This window comes from Anomaloglossus baeobatrachus, unplaced genomic scaffold, assembly GCF_048569485.1.
Source record: "Anomaloglossus baeobatrachus isolate aAnoBae1 unplaced genomic scaffold, aAnoBae1.hap1 Scaffold_2945, whole genome shotgun sequence".
NCBI lineage: Eukaryota > Metazoa > Chordata > Amphibia > Anura > Aromobatidae > Anomaloglossus > Anomaloglossus baeobatrachus.
Window position 1 is genome coordinate 95,118 of NW_027442388.1, and position 24,512 is coordinate 119,629.

A 24,512-nucleotide genomic window follows, 5' to 3' on the forward strand; every position below is an offset into this window, starting at 1 on the left:
CACCATCTGTGTCGTCTCATCCCTGCCGGGGCCCTCACCGTCGCGCCCCTCCACCATAGGCGAGTACCACTACTCCCAACATCCTCCCTGGGGCCTAAGCTCTACCTGTGGAGAGCTGAACCACCCGAGCTGTGTCACTATCCGCCCCAGAAGAGAGAAACACCCGCAGCGGCAGCTAATAACTGGCCGCGCACCACAGGTGGCATCACTACTACCCCCATCATCCCCATCCCCGTCTTTATTGACACCGCTGGGGTCACGGAACCGGGCAAGGCCACCGCGACAACCCAGGAGAAGAACCGCGGCCCGGTGACGAGTAGCTCCCGACCCGTGGGAGAGTCACTGGCTCTGGCGGTGCAGGGGTTACAGATGATGCAGTGCTGGCTCTGGCAGTGCAGGGGTTACAGATGATGCAGTGCTGGCTCTGGCGGTGCAGGGGTTACAGATGATGCAGTGCTGGCTCTGGCGGTGCAGGGGTTACAGATGATGCAGTGCTTCTTGCAGGGAGGAGTTAGGCCGCACAGCACAGATGACAGCGGGTTGCAGAGAGAAGGTGAGTGCCACGAGTGCAGGGAATATATAGTCATCTATTGCTCCCCAGTACAACAACCCCCATCCGGACCTGATACCACACCCCCATCTGGACCTGATACTACAACCCCCATCCGGACCTGATACTACAACCCCCATCCGGACCTGATACTACAACCCCCATCAGGACCTGATACTAGAACCCCCATCAGGACCTGATACTACAACCCCCATCAGGACCTGATACTACAACCCCCATCAGGACCTGATACTACGACCCCCATCCGGACCTGATACTACAACCCCCATCAGGACCTGATACTACAAACCCCATCAGGACCTGATACTACAACCCCCATCAGGACCTGATACTACAACCCCCATCAGGACCTGATACTACAACCCCCATCCGGACCCGATACTACAACCCCCATCAGGACCTGATACTACAACCCCCATCCCGACCTGATACTACAACCCCCATCAGGACCTGATACTACAACCCCCATCCGGATCTGACTGCTATTAATGCAGAGCGCTGGCTCTAACACCACCTGAATGTAGCACAGAGAGCACTACAACTCCTAATATCACCTGAGCATCAGATGTCAGTGCAATACAGTGCAGAGGACTACAACTCCCGATATGCACTGACCACAGAACCATTCCATTATAGAGAGGATTATACTACAACTCCTAATATCACCATTAGACAGGACCATGATGCAATTGATATCATACCACTAGGTATCACATGAACGGTGTCCACTTTATTATTAGCACTAAAAGTACAATTCCTACCCCCAGTATCACTGCTGGGGGTTGTAGTCCTGTCCTCGGATCAGTGGTGTCATCAGGTTCTATGATCAGAGATGAATCAGTGGTTTCCTCGGGTTCTATGTCCAGAGATGAATCAGAGGTTCCCTCAGGTTCTGTGATCAGAGATGAATCAGTGGTTTCCTCAGGTTCTATGATCAGAGATGAATCAGTGGTTTCCTCAGGTTCTATGATCAGAGATGAATCAGTGGTTTCCTCGGGTTCAATGTCCAGAGATGAATCAGTGGTTTCCTCTGGTTCTGTGATCAGAGATGAATCAGAGGTTTCCTCGGGTTCTATGTCCAGAGATGAATCAGTGGTTTCCTCGGGTTCTATGATAAGAGATGAATCAGTGGTTTCCTCAGGTCTATGATCAGAGATGAATCAGTGGTTTCCTCAAGTTCTATGATCAGAGATGAATCAGTGGTTTCCTCGGGTTCTATGATCAGAGATGAATCAGAGGCTTCCTCAGGTTCTATGATCAGAGATGAATCAGTGGTTTCCTCAGGTTTTATGATCAGAGATGAATCAGCGGTTTCCTCGGGTTCTATGTCCAGAGATGAATCAGCGGTTTCCTCAGGTTCTATGATCAGAGATGAATCAGTGGTGTCCTCAGGTTCTATGTCCAGAGATGAATCAGCGGTTTCCTCAGGTTCTATGATCAGAGATGAATCAGTGGTTTCCTCAGGTTCTATGATCAGAGATGAATCAGAGGTTTCCTCAGGTTCTATGTCCAGAGATGAATCAGTGGTTTCCTCAGGTTCTATGTCCAGAGATTAATCAGTAGTTTCCTCAGGTTCTATGATCAGAGATGAATCAGTGGTTTCCTCAGGTTCTATGATCAGAGATGAATCAGTGGTTTCCTCAGGTTCTATGATCAGAGATGAATCAGAGGTTTCCTCAGGTTCTATGATCAGAGATGAATCAGTGGTTTCCTCAGGTTTTATGATCAGAGATGAATCAGTGGTTTCCTCAGGTTCTATGATCAGAGATGAATCAGTAGTTTCCTCAGGTTTTATGATCAGAGATGAATCAGAGGCTTCCTCAGGTTCTATGTCCAGAGATGAATCAGTAGTTTCCTCAGGTTTTATGATCAGAGATGAATCAGTAGTTTCCTCATGTTCTATGATCAGAGATGACTCAGTGGCTTCCTCAGGTTTTATGATCAGAGATGAATCAGTGGTTTTCAGAGATGAATCAGAGGCTTCCTCAGGTTTTATGATCAGAGATGAATCAGTGGTTTCCTCAGGTTCTATGATCAGAGATGAATCAGAGGTTTCCTCAGGTTCTATGATCAGAGATGAATCAGTGGTTTCCTCAGGTTCTATGATCAGAGATGAATCAGTGGTTTCCTCGGGTTCTATGTCCAGAGATGAATCAGTAGTTTCCTCAGGTTTTATGATCAGAGATGAATCAGTAGTTTCCTCACGTTTTATGATCAGAGATGACTCAGTGGCTTCCTCAGGTTTTATGATCAGAGATGAATCAGTGGTTTTCTCAGGTTCTGTGATCAGAGATGAATCAGAGGCTTCCTCAGGTTTTATGATCAGAGATGAATCAGTGGTTTCCTCAGGTTCTATGATCAGAGATAAATCAGTGGTTTCCTCAGGTTCAATGTCTAGAGATAAATCAGTGGTTTCCTCAGGTTTTATGATCAGAGATGAATCAGAGGCTTCCTCAGGTTTTATGATCAGAGATGAATCAGCGGTTTCTTTAGGTTCTATGATCAGAGATGAATCAGTGGTTTCCTCAGGTTCTATGATCAGAGGTGAATCAGTGGTTTCCTCAGGTTCTATGATCAGAGATGACTCAGTGGTTTCCTCAGGTTCTTTGATCAGAGATGAATCAGTAGTTTCCTCAGGTTCTATGATCAGAGATGAATCAGTGGTTTCCTCAGGTTGTATGATCAGAGATGAATCACTGGTTTCCTCAGGTTCTATGATCAGAGATGAATCACTGGTTTCCTCAGGTTCTATGTCCAGAGATGAATCAGTAGTTTCCTCAGGTTCTATGTCCAGAGATGAATCAGTGGTTTCCTCGGGTTCTATGATCAGAGATGAATCAGTAGTTTCCTCAGGTTCTATGATCAGAGATGAATCAGTGGTTTCCTCAGGTTCTATGTCCAGAGATGAATCAGTAGTTTCCTCAGGTTCTATGATCAGAGATGAATCAGTGGTTTCCTCAGGTTCTATGATCAGAGATGAATCAGTGGTTTCTTCAGGTTCTATGATCAGAGATGAATCAGTGGTTTCTTCAGGTTCTATGATCAGAGATGAATCAGCGGTTTCCTCAGGTTCTATGATCAGAGATGAATCAGTGGCTTTCTCAGGTTTTATGATCAGAAATGAATCAGTGGTTTCCTCAGGTTCTATGTCCAGAGATGAATCAGTAGTTTCCTCAGGTTCTATGATCAGAGATGAATCAGTGGTTTCCTCAGGTTCTATGATCAGAGATGAATCAGAGGCTTCCTCAGGTTCTATGATCAGAGATGAATCAGTGGTTTCCTCAGGTTTTATGATCAGAGATGAATCAGCGGTTTCCTCGGGTTCTATGTCCAGAGATTAATCAGTAGTTTCCTCAGGTTCTATGTCCAGAGATGAATCAGTGGTTTCCTCGGGTTCTATGATCAGAGATGAATCAGTAGTTTCCTCAGGTTCTATGATCAGAGATGAATCAGTGGTTTCCTCAGGTTCTGTGATCAGAGATGAATCAGTGGTGTCCTCAGGTTCTATGTCCAGAGATGAATCAGCGGTTTCCTCAGGTTCTATGATCAGAGATGAATCAGTGGTTACCTCAGGTTCTATGATCAGAGATGAATCAGAGGTTTCCTCAGGTTCTATGTCCAGAGATGAATCAGTGGTTTCCTCAGGTTCTATGTCCAGAGATTAATCAGTAGTTTCCTCAGGTTCTATGATCAGAGATGAATCAGTGGTTTCCTCAGGTTCTATGATCAGAGATGAATCAGAGGTTTCCTCAGGTTCTATGATCAGAGATGAATCAGTGGTTTCCTCAGGTTCTATGATCAGAGATGAATCAGTGGTTTCCTCAGGTTCTATGATCAGAGATGAATCAGTAGTTTCCTCAGGTTTTATGATCAGAGATGAACCAGAGGCTTCCTCAGGTTCTATGTCCAGAGATGAATCAGTAGTTTCCTCATGTTCTATGATCAGAGATGACTCAGTGGCTTCCTCAGGTTTTATGATCAGAGATGAATCAGTGGTTTTCAGAGATGAATCAGAGGCTTCCTCAGGTTTTATGATCAGAGATGAATCAGTGGTTTCCTCAGGTTCTATGATCAGAGATGAATCAGAGGTTTCCTCAGGTTCTATGATCAGAGATGAATCAGTGGTTTCCTCAGGTTCTATGATCAGAGATGAATCAGTGGTTTCCTCGGGTTCTATGTCCAGAGATGAATCAGTAGTTTCCTCAGGTTTTATGATCAGAGATGAATCAGTAGTTTCCTCACGTTTTATGATCAGAGATGACTCAGTGGCTTCCTCAGGTTTTATGATCAGAGATGAATCAGTGGTTTTCTCAGGTTCTGTGATCAGAGATGAATCAGAGGCTTCCTCAGGTTTTATGATCAGAGATGACTCAGTGGCTTCCTCAGGTTTTATGATCAGAGATGAATCAGTGGTTTTCTCAGGTTCTGTGATCAGAGATGAATCAGAGGCTTCCTCAGGTTTTATGATCAGAGATGAATCAGTGGTTTCCTCAGGTTCTATGATCAGAGATAAATCAGTGGTTTCCTCAGGTTCAATGTCTAGAGATAAATCAGTGGTTTCCTCAGGTTTTATGATCAGAGATGAATCAGAGGCTTCCTCAGGTTTTATGATCAGAGATGAATCAGCGGTTTCTTTAGGTTCTATGATCAGAGATGAATCAGTGGTTTCCTCAGGTTCTATGATCAGAGGTGAATCAGTGGTTTCCTCAGGTTCTATGATCAGAGATGACTCAGTGGTTTCCTCAGGTTCTTTGATCAGAGATGAATCAGTAGTTTCCTCAGGTTCTATGATCAGAGATGAATCAGTGGTTTCCTCAGGTTGTATGATCAGAGATGAATCACTGGTTTCCTCTGGTTCTATGATCAGAGATGAATCACTGGTTTCCTCAGGTTCTATGTCCAGAGATGAATCAGTAGTTTCCTCAGGTTCTATGTCCAGAGATGAATCAGTGGTTTCCTCGGGTTCTATGATCAGAGATGAATCAGTAGTTTCCTCAGGTTCTATGATCAGAGATGAATCAGTGGTTTCCTCAGGTTCTATGTCCAGAGATGAATCAGTAGTTTCCTCAGGTTCTATGATCAGAGATGAATCAGTGGTTTCCTCAGGTTCTATGATCAGAGATGAATCAGTGGTTTCTTCAGGTTCTATGATCAGAGATGAATCAGTGGTTTCTTCAGGTTCTATGATCAGAGATGAATCAGTAGTTTCCTCAGGTTCTATGATCAGAGATGAATCAGTGGCTTTCTCAGGTTTTATGATCAGAAATGAATCAGTGGTTTCCTCAGGTTCTATGATCAGAGATGAATCAGTGGCTTTCTCAGGTTCTATGTCCAGAGATGAATCAGTAGTTTCCTCAGGTTCTATGATCAGAGATGAATCAGAGGTTTCCTCAGGTTCTATGATCAGAGATGAATCAGAGGTTTCCTCAGGTTCTATGTCCAGAGATGAATCAGTGGTTTAATCAGGTTCTATGATCATAGTTGAATCAGTGGTTTCCTCAGGTTTTATGATCAGAGATGAATCAGTAGTTTCCTCGGGTTCTATGATCAGAGATGAATCAGTGGTTTCCTCAGGTTCTATGTCCAGAGATGAATCAGTGGTTTCCTCAGGTTCTATGATCATAGATGAATCAGTGGTTTAATCAGGTTCTATGATCATAGATGAATCAGTGGTTTCCTCAGGTTCTATGTCCAGAGATGAATCAGTGGTTTCCTCGGGTTCTATGATCAGAAATTAATCAATGGTTTCCTCAGGTTCTATGTCCAGAGATGAATCAGTGGTTTCCTCGGGTTCTATGTCCAGAGATGAATCAGAGGCTTCCTCAGGTTCTATGTCCAGAGATGAATCAGTGGTTTAATCAGGTTCTATGATCATAGATGAATCAGTGGTTTCCTCAGGTTCTATGATCAGAGATGAATCAGAGGCTTCCTCAGGTTCTATGATCAGAAATTAATCAGTGGTTTCCTCAGGTTCTATGTCCAGAGATGAATCAGTGGTTTCCTCAGGTTCTATGATCATAGATGAATCAGTGGTTCCTCAAGTTCTATGATCAGAGATGAATCAGTGGTTTCCTCAGGTTCTATGTCCAGAGATGAATCAGTGGTTTCCTCAGGTTCTATGATCAGAGATAAATCAGTGGTTTCTGAGTGATTCTGAGTAGAGGACTTGGGTGCCAGCTTAGGATATCTATGCGGAATGCCTGGTTAGAGCTTTCCATTGCTGTCATCTGGAGAGGAAGGGTCTAGAGGCCCCTCAGAGAGGGAGGGGTAGTGTCATGTGGTGTTCAGCTATAAACTTACCAGGTGTCATTGCGCCTTCTGACCCTGTTCACACTGCAAAGTCTGACACACGCTTCCGGTCCTGTGCATGGTGATAAAGCTTCTTGTGATCTGCTGTATGCTTCTCTGGAGTGTTGTGGAAATCCTCTTGTCGTTTGATTATTTCCTTCCTTTTCTTTATTTCCTCCTGAGCACGCTTTGTCTGAACCTCTGTGAGTGATTTGTGTGAGTTTGTGTTTTGATTTCCCCTAGTCTGTCTTTCTGTGTGGGATTTACCATTCCAGTCCCGGCCCTCTCCTGGGTTGGGCGTGATGGGGTATTAGACCTAGGGCTGATCAGGAGTTAGAGCTAAGCTGGCAGTTCAGACTTTTTCACCTTCAGAAATACCTCTGGGATGAGGGACATTTAGGGGCCCCGAACCTGAGAACCAGTTTAGGTGCTCCTATTCCCAGTTACTACATTACCATTGTAACAGTTTGACTGCACAAACTGCTCCTTTCTTCTGTGGTGTGAATGGAGTTTTGTGTCTTTTCTCTCTTAGAAGACTCATTGCCCTTTAGGACCCTGCGGACATCTCCTTTTAGCTGCTAATCATTATACCTCACCCTCTGTGTCTTTATATACCTTCATTTTCCCTTAAGGTCCAGTCACACTAAGCAACTTACCAGCGATCCCAACAACGATAGGGATCGCTGGTAAGTTGCTAGGAGGTTGCTGGTGAGATGTCACACTGCGACGCTCCAGCGATCCCACCAGCAACCTGACCTGGCAGGGATCGCTGGAGCGTGGCTACACGAGTTGCTGGTGAGCTCACCAGCAACCAGTGACCAGCCCCCAGCGCCGCGTGGAAGATGCTGCGCTTGGTAACTAAGGTAAATATCGGGTAACCAACCCAATATTTACCTTGGTTACCAGAGCACGCAGCTACACGTGCAGAGAGCAGGGAGCAGCGCACACTGAGCGTTGGCTCCCTGCTCTCCTAGTTACAGCACACATCAGGTTAATTACAGGATGTGTGCTGCAGCTACATGTGCACAGAGCAGGGAGCAGCGCACAATGCTTAGCACTGGCTCCCTGCTCTCCTAGTTACAGCACACATCGGGTTAATTACCCGATGTGTGCTGCAGCTAAATGTGCACAGAGCAGGGAGCAGCGCACACTGCTTAGCGCTGGCTCCCTGCTCTCCTAGTTACAGCACACATCGGGTTAATTACCCGATGTGTGCTGCAGCTAAATGTGCACAGAGCAGGGAGCAGCGCACACCGCTTAGCGCTGGCTCCCTGCTCTCCTAGTTACAGCACACATTGGGTTAATTAACCCGATGTGTGCTGCAGCTACATGTGCACAGAGCAGGGAGCAGCGCACACCGCTTAGCGCTGGCTCCTTGCTCTCCTAGTTACAGCACACATTGGGTTAATTAACCCGATGTGTGCTGCAGCTAAATGTGCACAGAGCAGGGAGCAGCGCACAATGCTTAGCGCTGGCTCCCTGCTCTCCTAGTTACAGCACACATCGGGTTAATTACCCGATGTGTGCTGCAGCTAAATGTGCACAGAGCAGGGAGCAGCGCACAATGCTTAGCGCTGGCTCCTTGCTCTCCTAGTTACAGCACACATCGGGTTAATTAACCTGATGTGTGCTGCAGCTACATGTGCACAGAGCAGGAGCCGGCACTGACAGTGAGAGCGGCGGAGGCTGGTAACGAAGGTAAATATCGGGTAACCAAGGACAGGGCTTCTTGGTTACCCGATGTTTACATTGGTTACCAGCCTCCGCAGAAGCCGGCTCCTGCTGCCTGCACATTTAGTTGTTGCTGTCTCGCTGTCACACACAGCGATCTGTGCTTCACAGCGGGACAGCAACAACTAAAAAATGGCCCAGGACATTCAGCAACAACCAACGACCTCACAGCAGGGGCCAGGTTGTTGCTGGATGTCACACACAGCAACATCGCTAGCAACGTCACAAAAGTTGTTCGTTAGCAGCGATGTTGCTAGCGATGTTGCTTAGTGTGACGGGGCCTTTAGTATGTTGCTGGTGATAGAGTTATGTTTCTATACGGTCCTGATTGCAAGTAGTCGGCTTGTAATCATCTGGAGAAACGTTGTTGTTCCTCTCCATTAGTCATCTTGGAGATAAGTTTGTTTGCTTTCCCCTGTTTGTTTTCCCTGCATGTTCTTTAGGAATTAGTGGGGTTGACTTGCTCTCATCCAGTCCATTCATTACCTAGGACTGTGACGCCCTGGCAAAACCAGGTTGTCACAGAAGACTGCATCCATCTTCCAGATGCAGGACTCTCTCCTCCTTGTCCTACCAACACAACCCCACACACAGGTACAAACACCAGCCATAAAGCCTATTCACCCCCCCAGGACAATAGGAACACACCAGTGGACGGGGCCAGGCAGATGGTGACGCCCACCTAGGGGTTCTGAGGTGTCAGTGTGTAGTAGACAGTGGAAGTGAGAGGAGTGAAGTGTTAGTCGGGGGTTGTAACTCCCAGACTACCTGAGCTGACTAGGTGGCATACGGCAGAGCAGGGCCACAGCCGACGGAGATCAGGTCGCGGGAGACCTTAAGTGGACCGGGGCAGGGTTGTAGCCTGCCGGTGTCGACAGCGGGAATCCGGTCCGGAGGCCGTGCACAGTCGGGGTGCCTGGACCCTAGGGTGAGGACAGCTTCAAGCCCCTTGTCAATTAGCCAGCAGGGGACAAGATTCCAAGTCTTGTGCCACCAGTGAGCCCAGATAGAGCGAGACGGAAGCCCAACGCGGGGGCTAGGGCGTCTGCAAGTGCCTGAAAAAATCCCAAGGGTCAGATCTCGCGGGCAACAGCTCCCACAGCAAAGACACAGAGAGTGGACTTTTCCCGTTTTATGCGGACTAGTCAACACACAAGACAAAACACTGAAGTGCAGGAGGAAGGGCCCCTGTCCTGTCAACCAGTGTGCGGGACCCGAGCACACCCCTCCAGAGGCTACCAGTATCCGGCACTTGGTTTACTACTTGGACTTTGTGCGGTTTAGTCAACAACAGTGAGTACACCGGTGTCATCCGGTCCAGCCTGCAGACTGTGCCCAGCACTGCACATCACCTACACCTGGGCCCCGGCGCTACACCTCCCCTACCCGTGGAGGGGATAGCATCCTGCTGTCCCGCTCCATCAGCCCCGGGAATCTCATATAACGGCAGTCACCAAACTATCACCACAACCCACGGGTGGCGTTGTGGTGATAAACTCTGACAAACTCTTCCCCTGTAAATACCCCCCTTTATTAAGTTGTGGGCGACGGGCTGCTGCACGAGCACCGGATCCGGCTGCCACTCGAGCCACAGCCACGATCCCCGATCCGATCGTCTCGAGTAGCCCCCCTGCCGTGGCCTGTGCCCCCGCCTGTGACAGGGCCACTTCAGGGTCAGCCAGGGCCAGGCATCCTGCTTGGCACATAGATGCAGAACTTATCTAGGGACGTCAGGGGCTCCCTGACATAAGCTTTTATCAGGGGGTCACCATCTTCCCCTCCTGTAGACACAGTTTCCCTCTTGCCTCTCCTCCCTTCCGCCATTCACTTGGTATTTCCCCATACCTAGTGTGACACTGGGTCTCGCACCTTATTTCCAGGTCTCCAGACCTGATGGCGTCGTTGAGTAGTGACAGAACCCCTGAACCTGAGCTGTGCATGTGAGGTTTTCTGGAACCAGGAGACTGTTTTCTCTATGTACAATCCTCTGGTTCTGTGGTTGTCAGGTATTATGGCTATGACCATTTCCGTGGCCGGTGCACACCGTTATTTGGGCCTGATTGGGGGTTGGATGCCGTAGGACCTGTCACTTTCTGGTCTGGTGCCTTCTCAATGCTCTTTGGTTTGATCATTAATCCTTGCAGTTGCCGGAGGAGACTTTACACTTCTCTTATCTGGAACCAAGAAGCTTCGTACACAGAGTCCGGCCACGTCTGCGTGACCATTGTTTGCTTGTGTCCTGAGCTTCCTGGAACGTTCTTAAGTACAAATAGTGAGTGTTGTAGTCCTGTGCTAGATATCATTGGAGGCCAAGTTATACTCCACCCGTCACTGTGTGCAGGGATTATACAACCTGTGCTCACACTTTTCCTTAGACGCCAGGATTTGTGGAGTTATATTGACTGGTCAGTGAGGTCTGGTGGGGTCAGTGGTGGACACGGGGCCTTAATACAATATATATATATGTTTTTGTTTTACAGACACTCCGTCATGAGGGGCTTGGTTCTGGTTCGGCTGCTGCCCCTCTTCTTCAGCCAGGGTTTTGCAGCTCCGAGAGTAGACAGCAGGTAAGTGAGACAGTTGCATGATGTGGAGCCCCAAAGTTTTGGACTCCATCAATCTCGAGAATGGCTAGAGCTGGTTTAGTCCTGCCCAGCTCATTCACGCACACACCTGCCATCCTGAGCGGGTGCTCATCTCGCGGGCGGAGGAGGGGACGCTGCGCTCTCCCACTGCTTGGGTCCGGCCGCTGCTGCTGCTGCGGCTGCTGCTGCTCGGTGGTGGCTCAAGCGGTGGGCCGGATCTCGGGGACTCGAGCGGCGTTCCTCGCCCGTGAGTGAAAAGGGGATTGATTGTGGGGATTTATTGTCCGTGACGCCACCCACGGTTGTGGTGATAATGGTGACACCACCGCTGCTCTGGACGGGGATCCCGGGAGCGGTGACAGGGAGCAGCTTTGTTGTTAGTTCTCCCCTCCGTGGGTAGGGGGTTGGTTGTCCCGGGGCCCGGTGATGGGGTAGGGATAGATGGCAGGCGGGTTACGGGGCCTGGTGAGGTGCAGGGTCGCAGGGGCAGCGCTGTGCCGCACGGCACGGTAGTACTCACTCAGCCCAATGATGAGGACACAGTTCTCGGTAAAACACTCGGCTGGATGGACGGGTCCCACAGACGGCTGCGGTGTTGTTTCTCCCGGCAGGTTGATGGTGACTGCCTTTCCCTGCACCTATGTACGGTAGATGGTTCCGATAGGTTCCCACCGGTAACCCGCTCCCCAGCTTGGATGTGGGCTGGAGGAGCCCCTTTTTGCCCGCAGGCTCTGGCCCTGAGAAACGGTTGCCTTGGCGGTGACTGTGTCTCCCTCTTTTAGTTGGACTGTTGCCTTCTGTCGGGACTTGGCTGTTGGGAAACCCAGGAGGTACCCTTCACTAATGGATTCGGCAAATTCACGGCGACTCCTAGCCTTGCCGGGGTCCGTAAGCCCCTGCCAGATGGTGCTGGCTTCTCTTCGCGTACCGGTCCGGTACCGCCGGGCCACAGCCCGTCCACGGTCCTTACTGTAACTCCGATAGGCCACTCCTGCAGACGGTCACCACCGTCTGCCAACCTTGCTGATCCGTCCGGGCCACACACCCGGACCAACTTCAGTCTGCTCCTTTACTACGCTCCTTCCTCTCACTTTCACTTCCTTCACTGATCTGACTGCTTTTCCTGCCTCCAGGACTGTGAACTCCTTGGTGGGCGGGACCAACCGCCTGGCCCACCCCCTGGTGTGATCACCAGCCCCTGGAGGAAGGCAACAAGGGTTTTGTGTCTGACTTCGGTGTGCCTGACCGGGAGTGTGGGGTGTGTAGGTGTTGTTCTCTGTGGCCCCTGGCTTGTCCAGGGCGCCACATTCCCCCTTAGTTAAATGCAGACCGTCCGCGGGCTGCCCGTCCATCACCGGTTTTATTTTCACAACTGAAAAATATGAAACGGTTAAACGGTAACACATACAAGTATAATAACATCTTCCCACATCGGGAGGTACTCTTACTTAAACGTTACGGTTACGGCTTCCGCTCTCTCCCACCCAAGCAACCTGGCCCTGATGCTGCCCCTAAGCAAATAGGCAGCACCCCTTGACCCCAGTCCAGCACAAGTTGCCCGAGCGGGTTCTGTCCTTTTCAGGGGACCCACGTCCATGGGGAACCCCTGAAACCCCCAGAGGATCGCCACCGGTTCCGGTGGTGGCTGGGCCCCAGCCTGCTCCACTGCGGGCCCTTCCTCCAATCTGCCTCTCCGGAGGCGGTAACGGTGGAAGCCACAACAACATTTTTTTACAAGCCACTAAGTTTGTGGTTGCCCTGCAAGTTCTCGGGCCTGTTCATAAGGAGTTCCTCATGCAACTTGTAAACAGTCCCCACGGGGACAAAGGTGTCAGCAACGACCGGTTCTAATCAAGGCTCCAATCAGGTGAATCTTCGGTTAATCATTCTTATCATTCATTTCTCAAATTTTAAACGGTACTTTTAACACTGGTGGTCCCAAAAGGGGACAAGGACAACGGTATTCCGCTGCCATCACTCTGAGTCCTCGGTATCACTTGGGGGAGGGAGTGCGGTGCACACACGGGCCTCCTGGCTGCCCCTCAACCTCGCATCCAGCGCAAACCACCCCCTCTCCCCACAGTGCCGGGTATATTGCACCAGGTCCCCTGGCATCAAGTTAAGGCCTGGGTGCTCTTCTGGCAGGTGGGCATTAACGTCCCGCCGGGCTATGAAGATCTCGGCCTCCAGGCCTGCCTCATATATGAAACCATAGCCCCGGTGGACATCAAACCGCCTCACCTGCCCTTCATACAGCGGGTCCCGGACGCGGAAGGTTGCCTGGCGGAGGCTCTCTTTCTCCCGGATCGTACGGGCCACCAACTCCGCCTTCTTCCTTTCCCTTTCCGCAATCTCCGGGCCCAGCGGTGTCGGCTCCCTGTCCCAATACGGTGCTGCTGCGAGCTCCGGCGCACAGGTCGGACCCCGCGAGACCTTCTGGACACTGCCCACCACTGGTAATCTGGGTGGAAGGTCCCGCGGTGACTTGGCCTGGGGTGCTGCTTTGCAGCTACAACCCGGCGCAACCTCAGCCGAGGTGTGGGGGATGGGCACAGGGGCTTTCTTCCGCTGGGCCTTCTGCACGGAGCGGCCTGTCGGCTCCGGCTCAGGGGAAGTCGCTGCACATGCCTCTGGCTCATGCTTCTGGGCTTTCCAAGGGAGCACCTCCGGTCGGCTACGGGCTACGGCTACAGGTCGGTCTGCCTGGGCAGACATGCGGGGTATCGCTACCGGTTGCGGTGGTAGCGGGCCTAGTGGCGGGGTCACAGCAGCCGGGACGGGTAGCGAGGGAGGCAGTAGGGCGAGCGGGTTCAGACCGGGCCCCGCAGCCGCGATGACCGAACCACTAGGGGTATCGGGGCATGGATCACTCACCCTCCCTTCCGCAACTTCCTCCTCGCATCTCCGCACGGTCGCTATGACCTCCGTCATGTCGGTCTCCCACTCCTCCAAGAGGAGCTGCATTTTGACCTGCAGCCGTTGATGGAGTTGCGCGGTCCGGATCTCCACCCACGCCGCTGTTCCAGGCGCGGGGGCTACGGTGCTACGGGACGGCATGTACATCTTGCTGGCCGCCTCTCCCAGGAACAAGATGGCCGCAGGGTCCTGGCGTCCCTGCTTTTATAGCCGCGGGCTACATGCGGCCAGACGCCATCAGTCCCCCTTAGTCTCTTTTCGGCTTCTCCTCTACAGGGGCGGGGTTTTGGCCTTCGCGCCTCCACTACTCGAGGAGACGCTCGAGCGGGAATTCTTCGCGCCAAAGATGGCGGCTTCGGCAAATTTTCAGCCGGACACCTCCGGCAATAACAAGGCGCACCTCTACCCAACGGCAGAGCGGTAGGATCCTGTTCGTGATGCCAAGTTGTCGCGGGCGGAGGAGGGGACGCTGCGTTCTCCCACTGCTCGGGTCCGGCCGCTGCTGCTGCTGCGGCTGCTGCTGCTCGGTGGTGGCTTGAGCGGTGGGCCGGATCCCGGGGACTCGAGCGGCGTTCCTCGCCCGTGAATGAAAAGGGGATTGATTGTGGGGATTTATTGTCCGTGACACCACCCACGGTTGTGGTGATAATGGTGACACCACCGCTGCTCTGGACGGGGATCCCGGGAGCGGTGACAGGGAGCAGCTTTGTTGTTAGTTCTCCCCTCCGTGGGTAGGGGGTTGGTTGTCCCGGGGCCCGATGATGGGGTAGGGATGGATGGCAGGCGGGTTACGGGGCCTGGTGAGGTGCAGGGTCGCAGGGGCAGCGCTGTGCCGCACGGCACGGTGGTACTCACTCAGCCCAATGATGAGGACACAGTTCTCGGTAAAACACTCGGCTGGATGGACGGGTCCCACAGACGGCTGCGGTGTTGTTTCTCCCGGCAGGTTGATGGTGACTGCCTTTCCCTGCACCTATGTACGGTAGATGGTTCCGATAGGTTCCCACCGGTAACCCGCTCCCCAGCTTGGATGTGGGCTGGAGGAGCCCCTTTTTGCCCGCAGGCTCTGGCCCTGAGAAACGGTTGCCTTGGCAGTGGCGGTGTCTCCCTCTCTTGGTTGGACTGTTGCCTTCTGTCGGGACTTGGCTGTTGGGAAACCCAGGAGGTTCCCTTCACTAACGAATTCGGCAAATTCACGGCGACTCCTAGCCTTGCCGGGGTCTGTAAGCCCTTGCCAGATGGTGCTGGCTTCTCTTCGCATATTGGTCCGGTACCGCCGGACCACCGCCCGTCCATGGTCCTTACAGTAACTCCGATAGGCCACTCCTGCAGACGGTCACCACCATCTGCCAACCTTGCTGATCCATCCGGGCCACACACCCGGACCAACTTCAGTCTGCTCCTTTACTACGCTCCTTCCTCTCACTTTCACTTCCTTCACTGATCTGACTGCTTTTCCCGCCTCCAGGACTGTGAACTCCTCGGTGGGCAGGACCAACCGCCTGGCCCACCCCCTGGTGTGATCACCAGCCCCTGGAGGAAGGCAACAAGGGTTTTGTGTCTGACTTCGGTGTGCCTGACCGGGAGTGTGGGGTGTGTGGGTGTTGTGCTCTGTGGCCCCTGGCTTGTCCAGGGCGCCACACTCATCCACCATATTCCTCCTGCCGTCAGCTGCCATCGTACCCAAGTGTTGGGAACTACGGCCTTTTCTTTAGTTATTTGTCCTTTAAGAAACACCTTTCCTTGTTCCCTCAAATACAGCCCCCCTCCTGCTCCAATGTAACCCTGCCCTGTCAGGTCTGTCCACCTTACCAGTACAATATGAAATAAAAAACTGAGCAGCACATCTAAAATCAAAACAAGTGCAAACTGAAAATGCAATGTACTGCTAAAAAATATACAGCTGCACTCTAAAATGCTAAGGAATGCAAACAGTCTTCTGTCCTGGGGGTCAGCAGCCACAGTCCCGGTCACTGCTCTGGGGGTGGTACTGGTGTCTGCCTTGCGCTTGGTTAAGCCCCTTCACTTAAAGGGTAAGCCCAGGTCCCCCTGTGTTCCAGGGGGTCCACTGTCACTTGCTGCCTTAACAACTATATCGGAGATGACCGTTACAGTTTGCACAGGCCATGTACTCAGCGGACTCCGATACCCTCTCTCTGCTAGCACTGTACCGGGAGATGTCACAGATGCAGGAACAGCAAGAACAGATACAGTTCTTCCTGAGGACCATCAACACCCATCTGAACAACCTGGGTCCCGCTGGTTCCTTGGCATCTGTCCAGCTTGCAGCTCCGGCACATACAGAATCCTGGCCCTGGTTGTCTGTGTACCGCCCCCGTGTCAGCGGCCGAGCTGCTCTGATCCGGAGCCGCGGTGGCTCAAGGGGTCTCCGGACCCGGGGGTTCGCGCGGACACTCAAATTCAAAAAGGGGAGTATATACAGGGGAGTTAGAAATTTGTGATGCCGCGCACGGTGCGTGGTAATACGGAGTACCACCGTTGCCGTTGGGGAGCCCGGTGGCGGCGGTAAGGCAGCAAGGTGTTTAACCCCTCCGTGGGTAGGGGGTTGTGCCCCGGGGCCCGGTGATGGTGTTGTAGGGGTGCCGTTGAGAGAAGGAAAGGGGTTTTCGTCGTACTCACTCAGTCCAAGAATACTGACACCGACAGCTTGTAAACCAGAATTCTGAGCGCCGCTGCAGCATGGAGGGAGAATGCGTGGATCCGTGCCCTTGGTGTTGTTTGTTAGCCTGTGGCCTTTTCCGTGGCACCTTCTCTCTGTTGGACCCTATAGTATGGAACTAATCGGGTCCCACTCACCCGTATGGCTAACGGACTGAGCTTGCTATCAGGGTTCACTCATGGGATTTGATGGACTTTGTTTTGGGAAAGGTCCTATCCCCTCGTTGCGCTAGTACCCCAATTTTGGAGCGGGTGAGGGATGAATCTTGAAGACTTCACCCCCGTTGGGTAAATTACCAGGACGCGTAAAGCTACTTCCTGGCCTTGGGTCCACGTACCACGTCGTGCCCTGCCCGGAGATGGCTCAAGGCCGCCGACTGCCCTCCTTGGCAGATTCGTGCCCCTTGACACGATCCCCTGCGACTGGGGTCCAGCTCTTACCAGGCCCAGACCAACGTCTGCCACCTAGTACTCAAGGAGCCCTGCTCCTGACCTCCTCTCTCTTTCACCTCCAACAGCTCACACCTCCTTCACTCACTTTCCCCTACCAACCCCCCATGTGGGCGGCGCTATCCCTTCAGGCCCCCCAATGGTGCATCTGGTGGGTATGATGTAAAGTGTTCCTAGGATTTTGATTGGCTAAGCTGTTAGCAACACCAAAGGACAAGGATCCGTAACCAAGGAGGACTGGATACTGTGCAGAAGGGCAGATTGCACAATACCCTGTGAAGACCTGATAGGCCAGGGCGTCATATCTGCTCCACCATATTTTGACTGCGACCCAAGCAATGCCACTGCTCCCTGCACTTTGAAATTTTTCCACATCGGTTTGTGCCGCCCCTGCAGCGGATTGAACCGCTCGGATCCGGGGGTGATGATTGCTTGTGGCTCGAGGGTCTCCAGACCTGGGGGCTTAGGGGCCACACTCAAACAGAAAGGGGTTATTTACAGGGGATTTGGTATAGTTCGTGACGCTAGCCGTGGTGTAGGGTAATTGGGAGTACCGCCGCTGCTGTTGGGAGTACCCGGGGTGATGGAGTGGGGCAGCAACATGACGTTACCCTCCACGGGTAGGGGTAGGCCCCGGGACTCTGGATGGAGATGCAGGTGACGCAGTGCAGGGGTCAGTCGGGTACTCACTCATCCAGTAAGCAGACTCTGACAACAGGGTAAACCAAGTCTCTGAACGCTGTTGCCCCTCGAAGGGAGCTCGTCCGGGTCCCGCCCCTTGCAGTACTGCCGGTGGTCCGTAACCTGCCTCCTGGCGCAAAAGTTTTAGATTGTCCGTTGTGGCCCAGTAGCTTGGAGCTTTCCGGGCCCCGCTCCCCACTTTAGCTAAGTGAAGGAGCCTGCTCTCAGGAGCTCACGCTTGGGATTTCAGGGGGCTGCTCGCTAGGAAAGCCCTATCCCCCTCATTGCGCTAGTGCCCCGATCTCTGAGCTGGTGGGAACAGTCCGTAAAGGCCCTGTCCTCCGCCGTTAATTGCCGGGTCGCCTGAAGCTTCTCCCCGACCTAGGGTCCGTGTTCCCCGACATGCCTTCGGTCCCGGACCGGTGATAGGACCAGGCTGCTGACTGTCCTCCTTGATGGGTTCCAGACACCTAGCCTCAATCCCCTGCGACCAGGGGTCCGACTCCTCTTGGTCCAGACCACCGTCTGCGACCTAGTTTACTTCTCCCCTGTGAGCTCTAATTCCCAGCTTCCTCAGAGCTGCTCACAGCTCGAGGGCTACCACTCAACTGACTTGACAGCTCCCACCTCCCTGCCTGACCCCTAGGTGAGCAGTCCTATTCCTGCTTAAGCAGCCCACTAGTGTGCCTGACAGGTTGTGGTGCAAAGTATGTCTAGGATTTGTGAATGCTGGTGGAGGCAGTACTGCGGGATGGAGACCCAGAACCATGGGGGGTTGAATCCTGCACGGGTAGGGCAGATTGTGCAGAATCCTGTGACGACCCGTATAGTCCAGGGCGTCACAGGTTCACGTCGGAGCGAGCCAAAGTGGCTTTCCTGATGTTGTACCTGAGTGGGGAAGCTCTTGCTTGGATCAATCCCCTGTGGGAGAGAAGAAATTCGGTCACCTCTGAAGTCGTAGACTTTTTGTAAGCCTTCCAGAAGGTTTTCAACGAACCAGATCGTGTCGCTGCAGCGACATCTTCACTAACTCCTGCAGTTATGTCAAGTTGTTCAGACTGTTGGACAATACGCATTACAATTCTGTGCCCTCTCCTCGGATCTAGTCTTGAATAATCAGGCGCTGGTGGCCAACTTTTGGGAAGGCTTATCTGGAAACATAAAGGATGAACTGTCTGGCCATGATATTCCCACTTTTCTGGATGTCTTGATTTCCTTGGCTACCTGGGTTGACCTCAGGTTCCAGGAGCAATCCTTGGAGGTGAAATATGATTGAGGAATTTTCCATCTGGCTCCATCCCTCCACAGGCCACTGGTGTCCCAGCTTACAGTTGCCACTCCTGCTGCCGAACTTATGGAGGTTAGCCATGTCAAGATGTTGGGTCAATGTGGTGACTACTGTCGAGCCATGGGACTGTGTTTCTACTGCGGAGGTGTAGAACACTTCATTCATGTGTGTCTCATGAGGCCGGCAAGACATCTGGCTTCAGAAGCTCCAGTGATGTCTCTCCTGGAAGTCTGTTTCATCTTCCTTTCAGGGTCCAGGAAGAAGCCTCTCATGCAGTAGCCATTCATTCTTCTCCTTCCACCGGCCATGTCTTCACCCACCATCTCCGAAGATACCATATTTTTCAGATTATAAGATGCACTTTTCCTTCCAAAAATTTGGGAGGAAAATGAGGAGTGAGTCTTAAAATCCGAATGTAGCTTACTGAGGGATGGTGGAGAGGGGTCACAGGAGGCCGGGGGAATGCTGTGCGCTTTTATGCGGCAGGCAGTGAGGTCTGTGCATCGGCTGGGGAGGCTTGGTAGGCTTGTCGCCTGAACTGGGAAGGCTTGTCCACCGCACACACAAGAGAGTCTCGTCCTCTGTACCGGCAACGCTCGTCCTCCATACAGGCAAGGCTTGTCCTCCACACTGGTGAGGCTTGTCCTCCGTATTGGGGAGGCTTGTCCTTCTTACTGGTGAGGCTTGTTTTCCGTACTTTGGAGGCTCATACTTTGTACTGGCGACGCTCACCCTCCGACACTGATGAGACTTGTCCTCCATATTGGCGAGACTCGTCCTCCATACTGGCGAGGCTCGTCCTCCATACTGGCGAGGCTCTTCCTCCGCACTGGCGAGGCTATTCCTCCGCACTGGCGAGGCTCTTCCTCCACGCTGGCGAGTCTCTTCCTCCATGCTGGCGAGTCTCTTCCTCCGCGCTGGCGAGGCTCTTCCTCGGCGCTGGCGAGGCTCATCCTCCATACTGGGGAGGCTCTTCTTCCGCACTGGCGAGGCTCTTCTTCCGCACTGGCGAGGCTCTTCCTCCGCACTGGCGAGGCTCTTCCTCCACGCTGGCGAGTCTCTTCCTCCACGCTGGTGAGGCTCTTCCTCCGCGCTGGTGAGTCTCTTCTTCCGCGCTGGCGAGGCTCATCCTACGCACTGGCGAGGCTCGTCCTCCGCACTGGCGAGGCTCTTCCTCCGCACTGGCAAGGCTCTTCCTCCACGCTGGCAAGGCTCTTCCTCCGCGCTGGCGAGTCTCTTCCTCCGCGCTGGCGAGGCTCTTCCTCCGCACTGGCAAGGCTCTTCCTCCACGCTGGCAAAGCTCTTCCTCCACGCTGGCGAGGCTCTTCCTCCACGCTGGCAAGGCTCTTCCTCCACGCTGGCGAGTCTCTTCCTCCACGCTGGCAAGGCTCTTCCTCCACACTGGCGAGTCTCTTCCTCCGCGCTGGCGAGGCTCTTCCTCCACGCTGGCGAGTCTCTTCCTCCGCGCTGGCGAGTCTCTTCCTCCGCGCTGGCGAGTCTCTTCCTCCGCGCTGGCGAGTCTCTTCCTCCACGCTGGCGAGGCTCTTCCTCCATGCTGGCGAGTCTCTTCCTCCGCGCTGGCGAGTCTCTTCCTCCGCGCTGGCGAGTCTCTTCCTCCGCGCTGGCGAGTCTCTTCCTCTGCGCTGGCGAAGCTCGTTCTCTGTACATTCATCCATTACTCCACTTATTAATCACGGCTGTTTATTCCCAGGTCTGAGAACATGAACATATCGAACCCTTTCACCTCGGGAGAAGAACATCTCAGGTGATGGACAATTCTGTGGCTCTTGCTGTGACTTTTAGGGTTCTGGAGGATAGTGTGTGCGCCCCGGTCAGGAAACATCACGTAACCTCACAGTGATAGAAAGGTCTACAGTCAGTTCAGATATTTTCCCACCTGTCGCCCAGAATCTGCATAAATTCATTGAAGAATAAACTGAACTTTTCTGGTGCAAAAAGAAAACAAAGAAGTAAAATAATGTGGTTGCATAAATCTGCACACCCTACACTAAAGGGGGCTTTACACGGTAGCGATATCGCTAGCAATTTCTAGCGATAGCGAGCATGTAAGTACCCGCCCCCGTCGCGCATGCTATTGTTTGTGATCACTGCCGTAGCGAACATTATTGCTACGGCAGCGTCACACATACTTACCTGGTCGGCGTCGTCGCTGTGACTGCCGAATAATCCCTCCTTCAAGGGGGAGGGACGTTCAGCATCACAGCGACGTCACCGCAACGTCACTAAGTGGCCGGCCAATGAAAGCGGAGGGGCAGAGCTGAGCATGATGTAAACATCCCGCCCACCTCTTCCTTCTGCATTGTGGCCGGCGGCAGGTAAGGAGACGGTCCTCGCTCCTGCGGTGTCACTCACAGCAATGTGTGCTGCCGCATGAGCGATGAACCACAACGCTAAACAACCCTTACCGATTTTTGAGTTTGGGACGACCTCTCCATGGTGAACGATTTTCACCATTTTTGAGGTCGCCTAACGTCGCTGATAAGTGTCACACGCTGCGATATCGTTAATGACGCCGGATGTGCGTCACTAACAACGTGACCCCGACGACAAAACATTAACGATATCGTAGCGTGTAAAGCCCCCTTAATACTTTGCTGCAGTTCCCTGTGACTTTCTGGCATGTTCAGTCTTTTTGGGTCAGGGTGTCACTTCTAGAATCACCGATCTTTCCTGTACATCTGTCAGATTGACGGGGTCTCCTGGGTGAAAAGGGGAAATTTCTCTTTATCTTCATCCGGAAGGTTCTGATGTAAAATGACTAATCCCAGTGCTGCCCCCGAGCCCCATGCTGCCCCCGAGGAAAAGGCTGCCCCGAGGACAATGTTCATCCTGAGCTCAATGCTGCCCCCGAGAAAATGCAACCACCAAGCACAATGCTGCACGTGAGCATAATACTGCCCCCGAGCTCAATGCTACCCCCGAGCACGATGCTGCCCCTGAGCTCAATGCTGCGCCAAGCTCAATGCTGCCCCCAAGCTCAATGCTGCCCCCGAGCACAATGCTGCCCCTGAGCATGATGATGCCCCCGAGCTCAATGATGCCCATGAGCATGATGCTGCCCCTGAGCTCACTGCTGCGCCGAGCTCAATGCTGCGCCAAGCTCAATGCTGCTCCGAGCTCAATGCTGCCCCCGAGCACGATGCTGCCCCGAGCTCAATGCTGCCCCCGAGATCAATGCTGCCCCCGAGCACGATGCTGCCCCGAGCTCAATGCTGCCCCCGAGCTCAATGCTGCCCCCGAGATCAATGCTGCCCCCGAGCTCAATGATGCCCCCGAGCTCATTGCTGCTCCCAAGCACGATGCTGCCCCGAGCTCAATGCTGCTCCCGAGCACGATGCTGCTCCGAGCTCAATGCTGCCCCCGAGCACGATGCTGCCCCGAGCTCAATGATGCCCCCGAGCTCAATGCTGCTCCCGAGCACGATGCTGCCCGCGAGCACAATGCTTGACCTGAGGACCCTACTTCCCTCGAGAACAGTGCTTCCCCCGTGCACAATGCTTTCCCTGAGCGCCATTCTTCCCCCATGAGCACAATGCTTCCCCGAGCACAATGTCAGTGTAAGCATCAGTGTTAGCGTCGGCATTGGTGTCAGCGTCGTCAACAGCTTCAGCGCCCGCATCGACGTCAGCATCATCATCATCAGCATTAGCCTCATCATCATTAGAAGGATTAAACTTAGCACACTTATAGATGAAAAGATGACACTTGTTCTGCTGAATGCTTCTGGTTATTACTTTTGTTACTTCTGAGCACCTACCGAACCGTCGAGCGGCACATTATTCAGCTTCAGCATCATTGTCCTCATCAGCCTCGGTGTCCGTGTCGATGTCAGCATTAGCGCCAGCCTCGGTGTCCACATCGGTGTCAGCATTAGCGTCAGCCTCAGTGTCTGCGTCAGTGTCAGCATTAGAGCCAGCCTCGGTGTCCGCATCGGTGTCAGCATTAGCGTCAGCTTTGGTGTCCGCTTCGGTTTTAGCATTAGCGCCAGCCTCGGTGTCTGCGTCAGAGTCAGCATTAGCACCAGCCTTGGTGTCTGCATCGGAGTCAGCATTAGCGCCAGCCTCGGTGTCTGCGTCAGAGTCAGCATTAGCACCAGCCTTGGTGTCTGCATCGGAGTCAGCATTAGCGCCAGCCTCGGTGTCTGCGTCGGTGTCAGCATTAGCGCCAGCCTCGGTGTCTGCGTCAGAGTCAGCATTAGCACCAGCCTTGGTGTCTGCATCGGAGTCAGCATTAGCGCCAGCCTCGGTGTCTGCGTTGGTGTCAGCATTAGCACCATTCTCGTGTCTGTGTCGGTGTGAGCATTAGCGTCAGCCTCGGTGTCCGCTTCAGTTTTAGCATTAGCGCCAGCCTCGGTGTCTGCGTCGGAGTCAGCATTAGTGCCAGCCGCTATGTCCGCGTTGGTGTCAGCATTAGCGTCAGCCTCGGAGTCCGCGTCGGTGTCAGCATTAGCGTCAGCCTCCGTGTCCGTGTCGATGTCAGCATTAGCGTCAGCCTCGGTGTCTGCGTCGGAGTCAGCATTAGCGCCAGCTGCTGTGTCCGCGTTGGTGTCAGCATTAGCGTCAGCCTCGGAGTCCGCGTCGGTGTCAGCATTAGCGTCAGCCTCGGTGTCCGCGTCAGAGTCAGCATTAGCGCCAGCCTCGGTGTCTGCGTCGGTGTCAGCATTAGCGCTAGCCTTGGTGTCTGCGTCGGTGTCAGCATTAGCGCCAGCCTCGGTGTCCTCGTCGGAGTCAGCATTAGCGCTAGCCTCGGTGTCCGCGTCGGTGTCAGCATTAGCGTCAGCCTCGGTGTCCGCGTCAGAGTCAGCATTAGCGCCAGCCTCGGTGTCTGCGTCGATGTCAACATTAGCGCCAGCCTCGGTGTCTGCGTCGGTGTCAGCATTAGCGCCAGCCTCGGTGTCCTCATCGGAGTCAGCATTAGCGCCAGCCTCGGTGTCTGCGTCGGTGTCAGCATTAGCGTCAGCCTCGGTGTCCGCGTCGGAGTTAGCATTAGCGCCAGCCTCGGTGTCTGCGTCGGTGTCAGCATTAGCGTCAGCCTCGGTGTCTGCGTCGGAGTCAGCATTAGCATCAGCCTCGGTGTCTGCGTCGGAGTCAGCATTAGCACCAGCCTCGGTGTCTGCGTCGGAGTCAGCATTAACGCCAGCCTCGGTGTCTGCGTCGGAGTCAGCATTAACGCCAGCCTCGGTGTCTGCGTCGGTGTCAGCATTAGCGTCAGCCTCGGTGTCTGCGTCGGAGTCAGCATTAACGCCAGCCTCGGTGTCTGCGTCGATGTCAGCATTAGCACCAGCCTCGGTGTCCGTGTCGGT

The 24,512-nt window shown here is 53.1% G+C and overlaps 1 long non-coding RNA gene across 1 annotated transcript; it reads left to right on the forward strand.

Annotated features, from left to right (window-relative positions):
• The first annotated feature begins 465 nt into the window (after positions 1-465).
• LOC142267333 (uncharacterized) lies at positions 466-20,955 on the forward strand. Its single transcript, XR_012733239.1, has 3 exons — positions 466-553; positions 11,071-11,157; positions 20,901-20,955. It is a non-coding gene; the product is annotated as an uncharacterized LOC142267333 (long non-coding RNA).
• Positions 20,956-24,512: the final 3,557 nt, after the last annotated feature.